This window comes from Harpia harpyja, chromosome 23 (assembly GCF_026419915.1).
Source record: "Harpia harpyja isolate bHarHar1 chromosome 23, bHarHar1 primary haplotype, whole genome shotgun sequence".
NCBI lineage: Eukaryota > Metazoa > Chordata > Aves > Accipitriformes > Accipitridae > Harpia > Harpia harpyja.
This window is the reverse complement of record NC_068962.1, coordinates 16,215,844-16,235,165: the sequence shown is the minus strand read 5'-3', so window position 1 is coordinate 16,235,165 and position 19,322 is coordinate 16,215,844. Positions and strand designations below refer to the sequence as shown.

The window sequence follows — 19,322 nt, the reverse complement described above, 5'->3', positions numbered from 1 at the left end:
AGGTAATATGATGTAAGAATGCTAAAATGCTTAGGCTGGTAAGAATATTTTCATATGAGTGCTGAATAAATAATGAAATCATAAAAATGGATCCATGTGTGGAAAAAGTTACAGTGCATTCACAAACTCATGGTCCTGAAAAGAAGGAAAAGATTGTTTCCAGTTTTCTGGAAATAAACTAGCTGGGACTGATGTAAATGTGCATCCCTCAGTAACTAGTCTGTATTATTTATTGGATCCCATTGTTTATAAAAATAAGCATTTAAAGCTTGTGTTGCTACATAACACATTTAAGTAGTTTTGAGTTCAAGTCACTTCACATTTCTATAACACTTGAGAGGTTGACCATCTTCCTCCTTTATTTCCTATAAAGCAAATAATAGTGTTTTATTTTGCCTTACTGATACCTACTCCAGATTTAGATCTTCTTGTTGCTGTTCTTCAAATGAATCAACAGATGTGGTTTCTCTTGCAAAACCACATATGAAAATTCTTTTAATTTTTTATACATATAATTTCAAATGGATAATTTGTGACCCATATATTTTTCTTTTCATATCGTTTGTTTGCCTGTTAGCTTTGCTACATCTTGCTGCATATCCAGACCCTTATCTTTGACCTTCTCTGTCTCTTGACCCCAGCCCTCTTGAGTCCTGACTTCAAGTGCTTGATTAAGCTAGATTTTCCCTGAGCACCTTTCACTTGGACATCAGCCTGTGAATAGCTAACTGTCTATTACATCTATCTAAATGGGGACCTTTTTATGACCCGTTTCTCACGCTGCTTGTAAACTTGTATACCACAGGCAGCCCTGCCTTAAAGAGTTGGTAACCTAAAGTATCTTTCTTTCATTTGCTTTAACATTGATGGTCTCTCCTGCCAAAACTCAAAGCACAATGTATCGGCAATCCTCCCTCCAGCCAAAGAAGGCTAGACACAGCTTGCTGTGGAGCCTGTCAACTCCACTCCATGTGTCAGCCTGAGGGAATGAAATGAGAGCAATGAAACATGCTTTCTACTTCCAGAGTCTGTAGCCTCTGGCACCTACTGGTACAGGAGCAAAGGAGGAGCAGTAGCACAGCTGGCCTGGCTCAAGTCCCGTGCTTTTACTCTTAATAGCAAATGTTTCTCATGCAAACTTGTCCCAGCTTATTTTACAACTCATTTAGAAACTGCCACGTTAAAACTACTTTAATTTTAGTACTCGTTTCAATCCCTTTTTTAAGTGACAGAGCTGATCCAGCAGTCATTAAAGGGCAGTGTTTTGTTGTTTACAGGGGTCTGGATTCAAAGATATCATAGAATCACAGAATGGTTTGGGTCAGAAGGGACCTTAAAGATCATCTCGTTCCAACCCCCTGCCATGGGCAGGGACACCTTCCACTAGACCAGGTTGCTGAAAGCCCCATCCACCCTGGCCTTGAACACTGCCAGGGATGGGGCAGCCACAACCTCTCTGGGCAACCTGTTCCAGTGCCTCACCACCCTCACAGTGAAGAACTTCTTCCCTGCATCTAATCTAAATCTACCCTCTTTCAGTTTAAAACCGTTACCCCTCCTCCTGTCACTAGATGCCCTTGTAAAAAGTCCCTCCCTATCTTTCTTGCAGGCCCCCTTTAGGTACTGGCAGGCTGCTCTAAGGTCTCCCCAGAGCCTTCTCTTCTCCAGGCTGAACAACCCCAACTCTCTCAGCCTGTCCTCACAGGAGAGGTGCTCCAGCCCCCTGATCATCTTCATGGCCCTCCTCTGGACCTGCTCCAACAGGTCCATGTCCTTCTTATGCTGGGGGCCACAGAGCTGAACCCAGTACTGCAGGTGGGGTCTCATCCTGGCTTCATGTCTCAGTAGTGGTTCTTGAGCTTGGCAAAAGCATTAACTGTTATCATCTTAAACTAGTCTGTCCCTCTGATACAATTTCATTCTGAATTGCAGAGAAGCCTATGTAGTTCATCTTTCTAACAGTAAAAGAGGTCATAAAATGAACATGAAATGTGGATAGACAGGTCCAACTCTCAGCCCACCATCCACTTTTTTGTGCATTGTGCACTATCTCTTAGGGCAAAACCCTGTCAAAAGTGATTGCTGCCTTTGAGAACATCATCTTTTACCCACCCAAAGCCAGACACGTACAGCAGAGCTTTCCATAACCAAGGGCTGCCAGACTCCATGGCAACCCAGGGTGATCTTGAAACTCCAAAATGTCTCAGATCAGACCACTTTTGAGATCAGCATCCTTAGCCTTTCTGTCATTCCTCCCTCTCTAAAGTGAGAATAATAGGAGATTCCTAAGCATAGTTTGGTATCTGCTAATCATGAGCTTATTTTGATTATAAAAGCACAAGATATTTTTTAAAAAGTGTAGAATTTGGGTTCAGAAGCAGAACAAGGTCTCTCAAATGTTCGTAGCTGATGCAAGGGCAACAGTGGCTAACTTCATTTCTTACATTAGAAGAAAAAGGAAAGTAGGAGAGCATGTGTCATTTTGATCTAATTTTGATCTAACGTTTGCCTGGAGAGCACAGTGAAACCACAGCTGCTCATCCTTTAGCAAAGAAGCGTACACCCAACTTGTAGCTATAAACCGTAGTGATCTCTGTTTCTGTAGGAAGCACAGGGTGTTACTTTGTGATATTTGTGCAGCTCTACATGCTCGGTCATTACCAGTCTACATGACTGCTCACAATGTAGAAATAATCTCCTTTCTGTTTTTGAAGGTGTGTAAGATTTACACACTTGCAGTAGCAAAATTGTGCAATGCTTGCATAAATAATCTGTTATGACAACCCCTCGGGGAGTAACTCCTGTTGGCAGGATGTGTGTAATCCCAGGATGGTCTGATGCATTGGTAACTGCACCGTAACAATGGAAACATGAGCTTGGCCTCGGGTATCTCACGGCTCGGGTTGGCAGGCTCAGCTGTGTTGGCAAGGTAATGCAGTTCAACTTCAAAAGGGAAGGCGAAGAGCCTAATAGTCACTGTAGAGGGCCATCTGCTAGACGGCCAAAACTCACTGTGATGTATTAAGAAAAAGTTTTGTAAGAGACATGCTGAACTTTCTGTTAAATGAAACTTTTGTCATTTTTCTTCTCATTTCTTACTTTGCTCTGCATGCCATCTGTAACAATAATCTGCTGTCACACTATCGGTGCTATATACATACATCAGTAAGAAATCACACTTCCATGAGGCTGACTCATAGCTGTTTAGAAGGGAAGGCTCATTAAGGGAGTGGGAATTAGCCATACTGTCCAAAGGAGATTGTTCTTTACCTTTTGGAATCCAAATGTGAGCAGCTCTCCCTCTTCCCTGGAGCTCCTGGCAGTGTCTGCCAGGAGGTGGACAGACAGAAGTCTGTTTCAACGGCCCTGTAGGACAGAGTGAAAATGTTCAAACAAGTTCAGGTTTTGTATGTCTAGGTCGACACAGTTCATCTGGCAACACTGTGGTAAAGGAACATCTAAAAATTGTGGTTGCTCTGGTAATAATGATCTATCAGTGCAATTTGCCCATGTCTGTCATCTCTGCTGATATCTGTATCTTACCTGGTCTCTATAAAAAAGATGATAATGCAATAAAGTCATGTTTTGAAAAAAATGTATGTAAAACCGCTGTGGTTTATAGTACAAATACTGAAAGAGATGTTATTAATAGCTTGAAATACACTGCACCAGTAGCTGTAACAGTGTTGAAGACAGACTGGGAAGGGGACAATATGATCAAAGGGGAAACAGCTTTGGCACCCAGCTGCAGGAAAAGCCATTAGTGGCATTTGCATAGATCATATATTCCCCCTCATTACAGGAACTCATTTGCTGTAGACACTAGGGGTAGCTGGCTCCAGACAGCTTGTTACCCCCTTTCTCCCTTACTTGGTGGCATCTGGAGAAGAAGTTGCATATTCCTCTGTAGTATGCATTTCTTGGGTCACCGCAGCAGCTTATGGTGATGGTTTTCTGTCGTGGAGACACACAGAATTATTTTTATGAAGTAGCAGCAGTTCTCAGGATCCTGAGTCATATCAACTTTTTATCTGCCATTTTATCCATTAACCCTCCAGTAACTGCAATGCAAATGTCCTTGTTCTTGTTTTCACTTCTTGTTAAACAAAATATCAGCAGATGGCAAGCCTTCACTGGTACAGCTTGATCATATACCTATACTAAACACAGACCAGACTTTGATTCTTCAGCCTTTTTCAATGGGTGCCTCATCCCTCCTGACTCCTGCCAGCCCACAGGATTAAGAATAATGCTCCAGCAGTTTCATATACAAACCTACATTTATCCGCAAATTACACAAATTTTTACGTATTACTGTGCCAGCTACATCGTGTCTAGGAAAGCTAGATCTGATGCACACCATTACTTGACTATCTCCAGTGCCTTCTAATAAGGTGATTTGAAGGCATTGATTAGAGTAGCGTAGCAGAGGTTCCCAAATTGTGTTCATGCATTCTCCTCAAGTATGTATACTTTGCAGCCAGGTATAGGACCTGCTGTCACTAGCAGTGGCCGCCACCACTGCTGCCACCGGTGTCCCTGCCAGTGATGGTACCTGGCTTTAAAAGTTTGTGAAAGCTAAATTTAGAAACTTGTCTCCCCTCAAAAAGTGCCAGTAAATATAGTAAGCAGGACGTCTGAATGAGCCCTGCTCTAGCTGCCCTCAGTAGATAGCCCAACACAGATCTGCAGGTAGGCAGGATCTCATAGTGTGAATAGCTCCTTGTTCTCCTGGCTTTTGTCTGCACTAGGTACACACAGCAGCTGATACACACGTGTCTCTTAGCTGTATTTAGGTATTGCAAGGACTCTGTTTGACTGTGTACCTGGTTCTGACACATGGTTCTGGCTCTTCACAAGGACAAGAGCTTCTGAACACCCTGTATAAGACCTTTGGTTACTGCAGCTCAACTTTTCAGTTGTAATTATGTTAGGCAAGAATATTTTAGGGCACCGAATACTGCACCAAAACACTGCAGCCTTATGGTGCAAAGTGCTGCAGGCACGTGATTTTAATGTGCTAAAAAAATGCTCCGGTTTATATTGGTTTGAGTATATTCTGTCTATACCATGCCAGTTTTATGCCAGATTAGATATTGCCAGTTCCCCCCAGACAATATAAAGCCAGTATAAATACCAAACTGTGTACGGTGGACAATTCACCAGAAGTGCTGTCGTGTGCTCCTGCCCCATCCATTTGGATGGGTAGGTGATCCAGTGCCACACAAATCAAATCTTAATGGTCTTGTCAGTATGTCCTTACTACAACTGAAGTTTCTTAATTGTCTCAGCCTCTCTTCTGTCTGGCGAACATATGAGCACAAAGAAATCTAATATTTACCAGCACAGCTGTTTCCTACCTCCTTCCCCCTCTGCAGCCCCTCGGGACACCGTTCTAATAGAGTTTTGTGTAAACAGCAGTTGGCAAAAATCCTGAAGTCCCTTCTAAGGCAGATAGGACATCACTGTGACACACATATCTCAAAAATTATTTCCTCCAGATAATGCCCACCAGAGAAACTGAGCAAGTTGAGGATGTTCCTGGAGGGCCTCATCCATCTCTGGCTGAAGACAGCATCAGTCTTTGGGTCAGCTGCAGGGGAGGCAGGTGTGGAGCTACAGGCTGAGCCTGGCCCTACCCTTGGTGGTCCCGGGGAGAGGGCCAGTGGTCCCTGTTGCTCTTTGTGGACTTGCTAGGTGGGATTCACCAAGACTTGTGCAGTTGATCCTGACTCCGTGCTTTCCCAGCTAAACGAAAGCCATCGCATGGGGATGGGCTGAGGCCGGGCAGTGGCACATCGTCGGGAACTGTCACTCAGGCAGGGATGAAGCACCATGGCCACGGCTGGAAGCAGCTCCGCGGGGACAGGAGTGGGTCCCAGCTGCAGCCTCCCTGGGGGTCTCTGCCTTGGCCGCACTGACGCTGCGTTATCCCCTGGCCCTGGCATCCAGACCTCCCGGTGGGAGGATGCTCTCAGGGCCTTTGCAAAATGGGCACAGTGGGCCTTTTGGTGTTTACAGCTGGTCTGCACAGACGCGATGCGTTCTGGTATTTTCTTTCAATCTGTAGCAAAATCTAAAGTTCCCAATATTGTTGGAATGGAAAATGCCACCCAACCAGCAATCTGGTCCTTATCGCAGCTGCTCAGTCTCAGTGCCCAAAAGTCAAATTTCAATCAATTTAGTCTTGGATGCCTTTTCAATTTCAGATGAACCAGAGCCTTCAGTGCTTAACAGCTTTTTGAAAATATATGCAATTAAATATGATACGTTGGATTCATTTCAAAATACCTGACTTGGAGTGGTACATTTCCAAAGATAATTTCATTAGGGTTTTTCTTTCCATGACAGTACCTGGAACAAAATTCTGCAATTTCTTTCTCATAAGTAGCTCCCACTGAAATCAATGGAGCAATCTCAGAGGTACAGTCTGCTGAAGGTATCTCTTTTCTTTCCACAGACCAGATTAACTTCTTTGCAGGCCAGATCTAGACATAGGGTCATTGGCTGATCATCTCTGCTAAGAGATCTAAAAAGGATTATGTATTATAACCTTTTACGTTCTAGTTAGTGGCTTGAATTTGGCTTGTGTGAGCAGTGGCTTGATGTCATTCATGGGAGCAGTCTGTAGTTGTGAATTCTGGCAAAGCTTTTTCTCAAGTAAATAGACTGTCCTAGGCAAAATCTGAATAAATTTTATAGTTTTTTAATCTGAAATCTGGAATGGCAGCAAAAGGTTTTGTGATCGAAACATATACCTCCCCGCTTGCGGATGTGCTGGGTCTCACCATCATCAGTTGGAGCGAGCTGTCAAAATCCAGCCCTCGATTACAATATCCGGTGAAGAGATAAAGTTGTAACTGTCATGTCCAGAAAGTCCTGCTGACATAAGGAACAACATTCCTGATGACCTCAAGAGGAGGTCCTGTTCTGAAGACAGGGATGGTGAAAGCATTAATGTAAACAGCAATATCATAGTGAGTTAAAACTAACAGTGGTGGTACTTAACTGTTTTTAAAGGTTAGTTTAGGCAGATGTTCCACCACTTCTGGTAGCGTAACCAAGTTGAAATGCTCTCAGCAGAACAAACCAGTTCTGCATCCCCACCAGGATGTAAAAGTTGCAAGAAAGAAGCCATGTGAGTATTAGTTAGATTTTTAAATATCAATCTTAAAATAGAAATATGTAGGAAAAAAATCATTCTTTTGGCTGACTTATGCTGGAAGTTTCCATTTAGGTTTGGATTTGCACATACGAATAAGTAGGGTTAACATTTTCAGAATATCCCATTGGTCCTCAAGTTTTTTTATGTGTGTGAACACCTCCCTGACTGCACAGTCTCCAGTGTAGCAGCATGGTAAAGACAAACTATTTGTGACTAATCAACACCTATTTGCAAAACTGTTGGGGCCACCAAGGCAAGCAGAAAACTATATCCCACCTTATATTTGGAGAAAAGTGTCCAGGGCAAAGCATTGCTGAACAGTAGTAAATACTTAGCTATGTATCCACATGTAGCCTCCAGTGTGGCATTAACGTCCCACAGAGCATTTTCTCTGGTGGATACAACGGTATATGGAAATAATTGGAAGTTAAATATTTCATGTGCAATCACCTGATGAAAAAAAAATCTAAATTTTCCATTTCAAAAGCTTCAAATTTTCCAAAAACTTAACTTTTTTGTTAGGGAAAAAAATAAAAGAAACAGGAGATCCTCAGTCTGCTCTGGTCTTAGCAGAAATAAGACTTTGTAGAAATAATATCAGAAAGAAGTTTGAAAATCATTTGACATGTTAATTGAACAGTAGCAACAGGATCCAAGAAGGCAGTCCAGCTTGATTGCATTATCACAGCTGGTGTATTGGTCTTACTTGAGAAAATGGGTATTTTTGGTTTTCGCTCCATTTTGGGTCTCTCATTTAAGCGTGGGTCATGCTGGCAGTCTCTGTGAAGTTGCTGTCTTTTCAAGCTTAGAAAAATTATTTGGGAGTTAATGAGTTAATGTTTGATTATTTTTTTTCTACTCCCTTCCAGACATAATAATATTCCTCAATTCCTCAAATAAACAATTTGCCATTAAAGATGTTAGTCGGTTTCTGTCACAACATGCTGCATCTGTCCTGACTTTAACTTTAAAGTGTAACTCTAATGCAGCAGCTCTTCCAAGTGATTTTCCTCCTAATCTTTTTATATCTACACTTGCTCCACCCCTGACTCTCACTGAACACTTAAAGCATGGTATTAAGACAGCTTAAAGAAGACATATTTCTCACATTTCTTCTGTCTATAAAATATGTAATCCTCAACAAATGGTGCCTTTCTAATCCATTTTTTATATTCATCGAGAACTATGGCTCATCTCCCAGACATACTTCTCACTGTGTTTTGAATTGGATTATTTAGGAAGAACTGATAAAATGCCTAAAAGCCTTTATTGGCATAGTATCACTTCTGTTAGACTCAGAAGTTGTATTTGCTTCCTGGGCACTTTGGCTAATCCCAATGGCAGAAGGCTTGCTGGAAGAAGGATGGACGGCAGAAAACGAGACCGGGGACCATACATCACACGGAGAGCAGGACCAGCTACTGAGGTGCTGGAGTGAAGGTTACATATTAACAAGAGCTTTTATCAACGGTTTCTGTCAGAAAAACTCAAAGGGGATCCCAGTATTAATTGAAATCTCTTAACAGTTTCTGGAACAGAGAGGCAGAAGCACCACATTTTTCTGTGCTCCTGGGCAGTAACTCGTGAAGCAGCTCAGGGTTTCAGATTGCTTCCTACCTCCTCACCAGGGCAAGTCGAACCTTCGATCTCTGAATGGGGACAATGCAGATTTTATGGCATGATGGTTCCTCTGAAGACTTGAATGCTGACTTTCTTTTCAATATTGGCCTGAATCCATTAAACTGTACGTGAATGCACAATACTAGAAGTTTTCCAGTACAATCTATTCATTAAAACCGCAGTCTGTGTACTGTGGCTTGTTCAGTGCAGGAAGATTGAAGTCAACAATTTCTTCTGTTGTGTTTTGGTCAATAAATCTGCTGGTCCAGATTCATTCCTGGTACAACTCCAATGCTGCAATGTGGATAGATGTTGTCTTTTTTCTCCCTCCTTGAATTCAATTGTCCAACCAAAAAGATGACAAATCTTCAAAAGTACTTTGCTTAAGCGAGGCTGAAAATGTCATTGAACAAAGACAAATGAAGGAATTTTAATTTAAAATTTACTGCAGGTTTGCTGACAACTGGTTGTTAAGCCGATCTATTCCGGGTTAAGTTTAGACAATAATCGTAAATCAAAGTGAAATACGAGATCAGTTAAATAAAGCTATTTAGAAACATTTTTTTTTTCTGATATACCTTTCAGGGCTTCCAGGCAATGCATGGACTGTTGACAGCTGTGTGATGACTTGGGCAGATGAAGAAGTGGCAATGAGTGAGAACTGCCTGAGTGAAGCGCTTCTGTGTTCTTCTGTTTTACTACTGTATTGCCTCTGGCTTCAAGACCCAGGCAAAGGCCAGCTGGAGTGGGCAGGCAAATTTACAGATGTTAATGCTTGCCTTTGGCATTTTCTTTGACCGAGGTCCAGGATGTCGTCTGTAGTCTCCTAAGGGCTAACGTGCAGTTTGGAGGTGACAGACAAAACTTACCAGAGCATCCAGGGTACCGATTAATAGCGTAGAACTTTGTGCTTTATCATTTGAAAGTATACTCTTGATTTTTATCGTTTTTCATGAAGAGATGTGAAAAACCACTGTCTGCGTTATGGATGGGATGCGGCACGGTGGGACTGTCACCACTAGATGGCACGAACCTGATGCAGCAGAAAACATGTCTGAAAAAATGCTGAAACATTTAATGCTTTGCTAAACAGCTGACATCCAGTAAGTGAAAAGACTACCACCGCCACGCCAGCCATCAGCACAGGATTCGTCTGGCAAGCCCACTTCATGCTGGTTTGCACAACGGCCTTCTAGATGATGGGGGAAGGAGGATGTGTTTGGAACAGAACCGCTGTGTTGCCTCATCCCCTGGGCAAAATGAAAATCCATTGCTACTAATAAGTTTTTTCTGCATTTCTGCAGCCAGGTATTTAAAGCATACACTTTTTTTCCCCACTTGAAGCTACAGTGATGTATACAGCTAGGACCATCACAAAAATGAGGCTAGCTGGCTGCCGTTGCTGTCCCATTCCCTTTGGCCATGGCCACACTTCTCACTTGATGCAACCTTGTTTTCAGGCCTCAAGGTTGTAAATTGAAGTGTCTCAAGCCTGCTTCACCTCCAGGCCACCGCTGACACTGCACGGCAGGTCTGGGGAGAGCTGCTCTCATGGTGTCCTCTGAGCGGGATGTCAGTCTGGAAGCCTTGGACGGCTCTCCAAGTAGGTATTAGAGATCCCAAGATAATTCCAGTTAAAGCAAGTGATCCTCAAGATTTCTTTAGAGATATGCACTCTAATATACTGCTGATTTTTTGTTCCGATTTGCTAACATCTAATCCATTACTTTAAGCAGCATTTTTAGATAAATATGATAATTGATCTCTGTTAAAATACAGGAAAGCTGGCCTTGCTATTTACAACAAAGGAGACTGAGAGCTACAGAAATATGTTCTGGTTAGGCTTACAATTCTTGGTTAAGCTTTTGTAAAAATTTTTTATTTCTACAGCATCATAGATCTGGAAAGCACTTTAAAGAGAGAGAATATGTGCTTTAAATGTATCATATATGCAGCAGGCACTCAAAATAAAGAAAATGTACTAAAGCACCTATACTTTAAATGAGATTAAGTGCAGGATAAGATGACAATAAACAAAGGGCTGGATGAAAGGCTGGCAATGTTGAACAGTCAGACTTAATAATATGACCATATCTTATTTCCTCCTCAGATTTTTTTAATACAGTAAATTTATTGTAATAGGATTTCTGGACAGCATCCACTCTGAAAGCCTGCGCAGAGGTTAGCAATAGAAGATTGGCTTAAAAAAAATTGAGGCATGTCAAAGGATTTTAAGGGAGTCTGAAGTTGCAGGAAGCAAAAGCTCAGAGACTATTTCTTTAAAAAAACTTTTAACAATTCTCATTTCTTATACAGACAGCATGTTTTAATACATTACTCATATATAAGTTCCTGAGTCATTTGTGTCAAATGTGAATTTGGTTTGGTTTCCTGGAAGTGTGATGCTACACCCAGACACTATGGTGACAGAGGTTATACATATGAAGCCAGTCAGAAACTGCGTGCAGGGGTAAGAAAGAGTTTCCTTACAGGAAACTTGATTTTTGGCAGAAAACAAAGTAAGTTCTCAATTTTGTCCAATGAGTTAAAAAGGAGAGAAAATGTTCTTTTGTATATAACATAGAGGAAAGCAAACTTTCTGAGAAAATATTCATTTTGCCAAAACCTGATTTTTGATCAGCACAAGTTTTAGCCAACAATTCTCAAATATTTCTAAAGCATGTATGTGAATTCTTGCACTGTAGGTCCCTTGCCTGAGAATGACTGCAATTTACTTGTGCTTGTCAATTATATGCAATTTAGCTACAGATTTATCGTGGACAGCACTTAGAAACACATGGTAATAGCCACAGAAGCCCTGAAGCTTGAAGCTTGCACAGGGGCAGGAGCTTGCTCAAGAGTCTTTGCTTGGAGCGGGCTTTCTGCTCAGGCAGAGATGCTTCACCACCCTTTTCCCCTGTTCTGTGGAGCCAGAGCTTGGTCTCACCCTATTTCCCGTTGGCAGCTCCCAGCCCTTGCGAGGCACGGGGGTCCCACGGCCCCACGGCAGCTACAGGGGCACAGCCGAGGCAGGGGAACAGCCCGGGGGGCAAACCTTGAAACAGTACCTGCAAAGGCAGAGAGTGAATTACTGGGACTCCGTATTTGCCAAAAAAAAAGCCAACAGAACGAGCCTACCAGCTCACGTCAGTGACGTATGATCAAAATTCTGCAAATGCAAAATATCCAGTATCCATGCTCCTCCTTTCTAAAGAGAGCCTAGAATTTGGGCTCTTTCACAGGCAATCAGCGCATGCTATTTCAGAGGCCAAAAGAAAGTCAGGGAGAGGTGCTCGTTGCAGCTAGATCCTGAAAAGCGCAGCCCTGGGCTTCCTCATAAAAATCTGCTTCGCCCCTTCCCAGCCCAGCCCTTCACGTGCTCCCACCCAGAGTGCAAAAAGATAAAGCCTTTCTTTTCTGCGCAGCTTTTCTGAGCAAAACAGCTTCTTTGTTAGTGATGGGCCTATTACGTTTGGAACTGTGTTACAATCAAAGGAACTAATTTTGACCACATCTTCCTAGGACAATCTCCCGGCTTATTAGATCTTTTTCTCTAGCATCTGTTCCTTCTAAAAATACATCTAGAGATCAGCAACTGGAAATCTGTTGTCCTAGTAGCAGCAGCTGCATTATTAGTATTTTATTTTCCTGAAGGAAAGTGTTTTCTTATGTCAAAACATTACATGATAGTGCTGTCTGAGGTACTACATGAAACATCTGTACTCGTTTCCATTAACTGCTAGCACGCTGGATCAATATTCAAACGTGGTCATTTGTTCTCTGCGATACCACCAAGCATCTAAAAACTGTCTCTAAAAACTGGGTGGTTAATGTGAACCAGGCATTTTTAAATAGATCAGCCGGCCCACCCATGATTATAAGCCTGAACATAAGGGAGCATGTTTTACAAGGTCAATTCCAATTAAAGCTCCTCTCCCAACCCAAATATCTTTAATCTCCGAAGACTACTTGTATGCATCGTTTCACTTATGTTATGCAAGTCTGTTTTGTGATTGCTTCCAATTACTTCCCTGCCCACGTAGCTTTCTCACCCTCATCCACCACAGTTGCAAATACACACGTAAAGATGAAACTGGCCCTGGCGTACTACAGCTGCTTTCTTCGGATGCTTTTTTGTAGGGCAGCCTTCACGATGTGATTTAATACTTGAGAACAAGCCGGCACATGGGGGAACGGGAAAGAACTGCTCAGATGATGATGCTTAGTAGATCACATTCCTGCTATTTTAGTTACTAGTTTTACTTTTTTACTCTACAGTTTATACACAAGCATACAGTTGCAAAAATGCTAAAAAGAGCACAGGAGAGGTTCTTCTGATAGCAGAAATAGAATGAAATTCTAGTCTTAAACATGGGTCAGAGTCAAAAATCCTGATCTAAACTGGAGGGAGGCTCAAATGTCAAGGGCAGATTTTGATCTTAGTTCTCTGCATGGAAATCTGAAGCAGCTCCGCACTTTGTCAAATGTGGTGTTTTGCTGGAAACCTCACTGAGAGCACAGTTTGAATCAAAGTGTGTGTATTTAGTCTTCAATGTTTTCGTTTGGGTTGCGAAAGAAACCCACTTGTGAACTCTGGCTCAATCCAGGACCGAGAACCAAAATTTGTTCCAGCCCATTTTAATTAAAAAATATGTTTTAAAAATGTTAATACTGCAAAGGTCAATCAGGACACGGACCATTGTATTATTTGAACAGAGTAGAAAGGCATCTTCCTCCAAACTCTACCAAAATATACTGATTTCTTTCTTATTTTTCAACAGGCATAAGAAACGATGGGCTTCTGCAACTCTTCTATGCCAGGAAAGGGGAGTGATTCCGTCTGATTCAATATTTGCTTCCCCGCTTTGCATCAGCCCAATAGTACAAAGGGAGGTGGGAAGCGGCCGGTCTCCTGAGCTGGCTGCCCTCTCCCTGGGGAGCTCCTGGCCGGCACCAAGCTGCCACACACCCCTCGGTGCACGGGAAGAGGAAAGGCGGGGAGGGATGTGGCCGAGCCTGCCGTGCTCCCATCGCATCCCGTCCCCAGTCCGGTGGGGCACCCGCTCCTCGGGAGAGCGGAGCAGTCTTCGGGCTATAACGGGCTTTTCCGAGACATCTCTTTCCAGCTCGGGTGTGCCAGAAAATCAGGCCCAGTGGAGTTACACCAGTATGCGTGAGAGCAAATTAGCGCCCTGGCTCTTCAGTTTCATTGTTTCATGTTGGTGATGCAATATGACTAATTTGTTAGGAATAATAGCACTGCACTCAAATATGCCCCTCTTAGAAATAGCTTCCCCACAGGCTCATTAAGGGTAACCTTTTTAGAAAAAGAATGCATTTGCCTTAGTTCCTGAGAGCAGAATGGCTCTTTAAAGTCACAGATACTCCTTTCAAACTATACCATCTTGCCGAAGTATTATGTAAAAGTATTAGGTGGCACCATGCTGCATTCGAATGGTGCTTTTGGAGAGGCCATTTCTCCACCCCCTCAAAAAAAAATGCATCTAAAAACATATTTTTTAACAGAAATGGTCTCCTTTCTACCAGACATTCCCTCCAGTACCAAGGCTCGGGGTTTGCTGGTGTAGGACTGTCACTGCACAGTATGCTGGTAGTGTCAAGACCTTGAATTAAAGGTCTGAATTAAAGAAAGCACATATTTAACTGAAAGGAGATCCCAAGCATACACAGAACATTTCTAATCAGTGTCCATAAATACAACTGATGGTAAAGGAATCCTGCCTTTGAACTGATTGCTCTGATCAGATTTGGTTTTAAGTGAGTTCAGATGTAATCGGTTTTTAAAAAGGAAGCAGTACTGTAGAAAAAATTGGGGTTCCTGTACTTCCAGTTGGGATCGGTGGTGAATTTTGAAATTCCTCTTCTAGTTCTCTCTGATGATTGTATCAAGCATGTGAATTTCTAGCATATTTTTCTTTCTTTGGCGTAGGAAGATGACAATTTCTGTATTAGTCCACTTCACCCAAAACACAAGGGACCAGAAAGGCTTTACACATGAGTGTCCTCCTACAGGTTCAGTCTCCATGATTTCTGCAGGTCTAGCAAATCTAGACCCAAGTGTTAAGTGTGGGTTGCCTAAGAAAGCTGGTGATTGGATGAACACGAATAAAAATGGCATAAAATGGCAAATGTGCTGGTACAGTGTCAGCTTCAAGATAAAAGGAATTCCTCTGAACATGGAAATATTTGGGGGAATGCCTGAGAAATTTTCCATTTTCCTCACAACAATCTGTAAACTTTGCCTCAATGCTTCCCACCATATTCGATTTGAAAAATTATTAAGGTCATATTAGAAGACAAGAGGTACTAGGAAAGATACCATATTAAATTGGTATATTTATTACACATACCTACACAATGAATTTAAGCTTTGAGGAGAAAAAAACCAAACATATACATTTGAATGAAGCAATATAGCATACATTTATCATCACAGTTTGCTGCATTGAGCATATATTTTCCACTTCTTACAGAAAATCTCCCAGACAGATCTGAGCTTCACAGAACTTACTACAATAAGTGGGTTAGCAGGCAAACTGTACCTGAAATGTTATTCCCAATAAGCACACTTGATTGGAGACCATGTCTGTGCTTACTTTCTGCAGGAGCTGCCCATGTTCCAAGGAGTCAGGAGTTATGCCTGGTTTGACTAAGGTAGACCTTTGGAGCAGATGTTGTATTGATTGGATTTCTAGGACACACATCACTGTAGAGTCCCAGTCACCTTAGGCAGCATATTTCAGAGCTATGTATAAAGAATATTGATTTTTGGACACCTATTTCTAAATGGAGAAAATGCAACATCTGCATCTTTCTTCTCCCTGAACTCGCACCTGGTATTTCCAATTCTTTCCACGCAGACTGGCTGTAAAGCACTTTCCTGTATCATCCTCTCTGCATGTTTCTAATACCTAATCCCACTGAAGTCAACAGCAGCCATCTTCAGGTGGACAAGATCAAACCTTGAAGCTGTAGATTAAGACCAAGGTGAAGGAGAGAGGTATACACTACTTCTGCTTCACGATTACACACTGAAAGCCCCTTTCCACTAGTAAACTGGATATAGTGCTTTCTCCAGATAAAAATACTTTGGAAGAAGCCATGCTGTTGCAAAGGATCAGACAGCAAACATCTGTCCTTTACCCATTGCCTCTATCAGCTCATTCTTAACTGATTCCCAGATTAGGAAGCGGGGCATCATCATAGAAATAGAGAAGCCAATGAAACAAAATAATGGTCCTGTGAGAAGATAAGAGATGTCTCACAGCCCAGTCACTCAGATCTCAAGGCAGAAGCAAAGGGTTACGCTATTATTGGTACCCTCGTCACCTTGGCCACCAATATTTGAGAAGGCCTGCCTGAAAATTATTTTCTTCACACATTTTTGCAAGTGCAACTCGCAAGTGCAATGAAAAACATGACCACAACATGACCAAGTTTAGGTCTAAATTAACAATAACTGTTGTGGAGTGGAGACTGTTGTTACATGATGGTGCTCAGTGACTTCTGTGAATTAAGACGGTACCTGCAGGGAGCAAACACTGCACATGGCCGTGTGTAACACACTGTGCTCTGCTTCTCTGAGCAACATTGGCATGGCCAGACTCTCTAAGAAGTCCAAAGAGTGGGCCCAGCTCACTATGCAGAGGCATATAGCATATTTAAACTTACATCTCAGATTTTTGTCCAGTGTTGAGAACTTTACACAAGCTGCTCTTGTAAGCTACACTGATAGGTACAGGGGACTTACTTACATTAAAATCTTGGCCTCGTTGACAAATATAGGCTATTTAAAAAGTCTTGCGTTAGTACCACTGGAGTTAGATGATGTATGACTAAGGTGATTATGGGGAGAGAGAGAGAGTCTTTATACTAATTGATTGGTTATGTTCTCTATTAATGTAGGGAGCTCATCCACTATACTTTAGCTAGACATATGGAAGGTTTTTAAAGTGCCTTTGGCATTAGGAGCTAATATGGAATATATTGCCACATAAAGTTCTTTCAGAAAATTTAGCCCTGTTTATCACAGTGACATTAGGAAGTCAGTAAAGATTATTCTTGTGAGCAAAAGATGCAAAATTTGGCCCAACTTTTGATATACTGCCTGAACGGGTCTATGCGATTGCTGCTGCATTTATTTCTGTTTGTAACTAAAACCAAGTTGCTTTCTATGGGAATTTGAATTGTGCTCTGTGTATTATTTACATGTGTTGAAAGAAGCATTGATGTACGATAGGAGCCAGTATAAGACTGTAGCAGGGAAAAGCCATTAAAACATATACACGCTGAACTCATTAGCTAAATTTATCTTGTATTATTTTTAGTAAAAGTCCAGATGACTGTGTATCCCCATTACATCTCCCTGGGCTTGTAAATGATCTATTTGGGGAAAAAAAAAAAAAAAAAAGGCATAATACAAATCTATCAAATTATCTTCCTTTCAGAAACAAATTTCATCCACAATCTAGCACAACACTGAGGGGCCACGGAGGCTTCCTCTGTAGCTCAGTGGTTGCAGCAGTAGGAAGATCCACATCAAATTCTACCTTCAGCCTGCATATCCTGCCTCCCCAGCTGAGTGCCCTTAATTAAGGCACAGTTACTCTGTGTATAAGGGAACCTCTGCAGTAGAGGAGGCAGTGCAGTAAAATAAGTTGAAAGCTGGTGTCTTGCTGGTCTCCAGCAGAGGAGGTGCGGAGTCAAGCATCCTCAGGCAGTGGAAGACGTCCAGCCTGGATTCACCACATCTTAGGCATGTTTCTCTCTAGGAGGAAGAAAGGCAGCAGAGATCAGGCAGCAAGAAGTCCTGAGCAGAGACACTTGGACCGCAGAGTCCCTTAGGAGGACAGACTCCCTAGCCGCAGTGGCTTCTATAGCTCCCTTGGCCAGGTCCCATATTGTCCCCTAGCTCCATGCAGTGCCGTGTCTCAGAGCTGTGGCTCTAATAGGTGACAGCTGATAATTTACAGAGCATTTCATCTTGGCCTGTAGCAGAGATTTTTCCATGCTGCAGTGAAAGTGAAAACTCAGTTCTAATGAGAACACCATTAATTTCTACCCAGACCTCCCAGCTGAACAAAGCCCTCTGCACCAGTGCTCGCTCCACCCCAACATCACACTTCCATACTTGTCTTCCCCACCGCTCGAGTGCGAAGCACCCTCAGGATGCCGGCAAACCAACATCTTCATCCAGCACCCTTTCCTTTTCTCAAATGCTCTTTGCTACCTGTCATTCAAAACCAAACAGGCAACGAGAGCACCCTGGTTAATTAAGCTCCATCCCACGGGCTCCTGACGCCTTTACTCTTGGCAAACAGTGAGATACTGACTGTGGCTGGGGAAACTGGGACCTGCTGGGGGAGTTATACAGCAATTATATCTATTTCAGGATAACTCAGGCACACCTCATTACTTCTGGTGTACCATTGATTTTGCTGCAATTAAATCCTGGAGGTTTCAGACTTGGCTGAAATGTCAAATATCAATTAAAAAAAAAATCTCAGACATTCACAAAATGGATGCTTCCTCGAGATGCTGTAGCAATGCTTCACCCCTCCCCCACTTTTTGATCACCAGCTGCAATAAACTTCAAACAGGAATCTTCCTCTGATAGTGTCAAAATGATGGCCAAAATGCTGGAAATCTTTAATACTTCAACCTTACCAGCTAAATTTATACACATTAGCCAAGGAGCGGTAGGTACCCGGTGCCAGTGCAGGTCAAGGACAACACTGAAATAAGAAAAATAGTACTATCATATGGGAGCCACTGCAAGGTAAAATTAAAATACATAATGGGAGATGCTTCTTAGGAGTTGGGCAAGTTTTGACACAGAGAAAAACGTAAGATAGCGGAGATGATGCATTTCTGTCCCTCCTAACTAGACCTGGTGTCTCGTGAATGGCCCCACATGAGCTCTGTGGACCAGCTGTGTTGACTGGGGCTTGTCTGTGGACGTAATGCAAAAGGCCATGTTGGCTGGTGTTAAAGCCAAGCTCTGGACTGGACGTTCCCGTAGTCCTACTTCCATCCGCCTGACTTTCTTGTGTTGGGTGGGCCACCACCCAGATCCTTCACGTGAAATCAGATCAGTTTAGCTTGTTTACTTACCCAAGAAGAGCTCATTACACCAATACCACTATCATGCTCACACAGGAGAATTTGCGTTTGTTTCCAGTGCACATGTGCTACAAATCCCTATCGCATCTTGCTTCCCTCCCTCCTTCTGCTCCTGCAGTGGAGAAGGGGAGAGAGAAACAGCATTTTCATAAAGGACATGATAAACATCACTGATTACGCTTGAGAGATCTAGAGGGTGAACATTTAAAATATGGTGCTCATTTTGTTAGACACTGTTTGAAAACATTCTATATGGGGATTAATGAAAACCAATGGTTTACTAGTTATGCTTATTGTTTTCTCATTTAATTAGGGACTTAGCTCTACGTTCCAGTGTCAACAGAGCCAGCAACTATTTAAATGAGATTGGGATACTAATTTCTTCATTGCTTTG

The 19,322-nt window shown here is 42.4% G+C and overlaps 1 protein-coding gene across 3 annotated transcripts in view; it reads right to left on the bottom strand.

The window, feature by feature from the left end:
- The window catches only part of MDM1 (Mdm1 nuclear protein), a 47,911-nt gene extending 32,517 nt beyond the window's left edge, over positions 1-15,394 (bottom strand). For 2 of the 3 annotated variants that reach the window (XR_008233187.1, XM_052774705.1), the window contains exons 1-2: positions 5,361-5,833; positions 3,271-3,954 (exon numbers count right to left, since the gene is read on the bottom strand). The gene's annotated coding sequence lies outside the window, so the exon portion shown is untranslated. Of the gene's footprint in view, positions 1-3,270; positions 3,955-5,360; positions 5,834-11,732; positions 11,854-15,348 lie in introns of those variants that run through there. The other variant, XM_052774707.1, reaches the window with a different exon arrangement.
- Between the last annotated feature and the right edge of the window lie 3,928 nt (positions 15,395-19,322).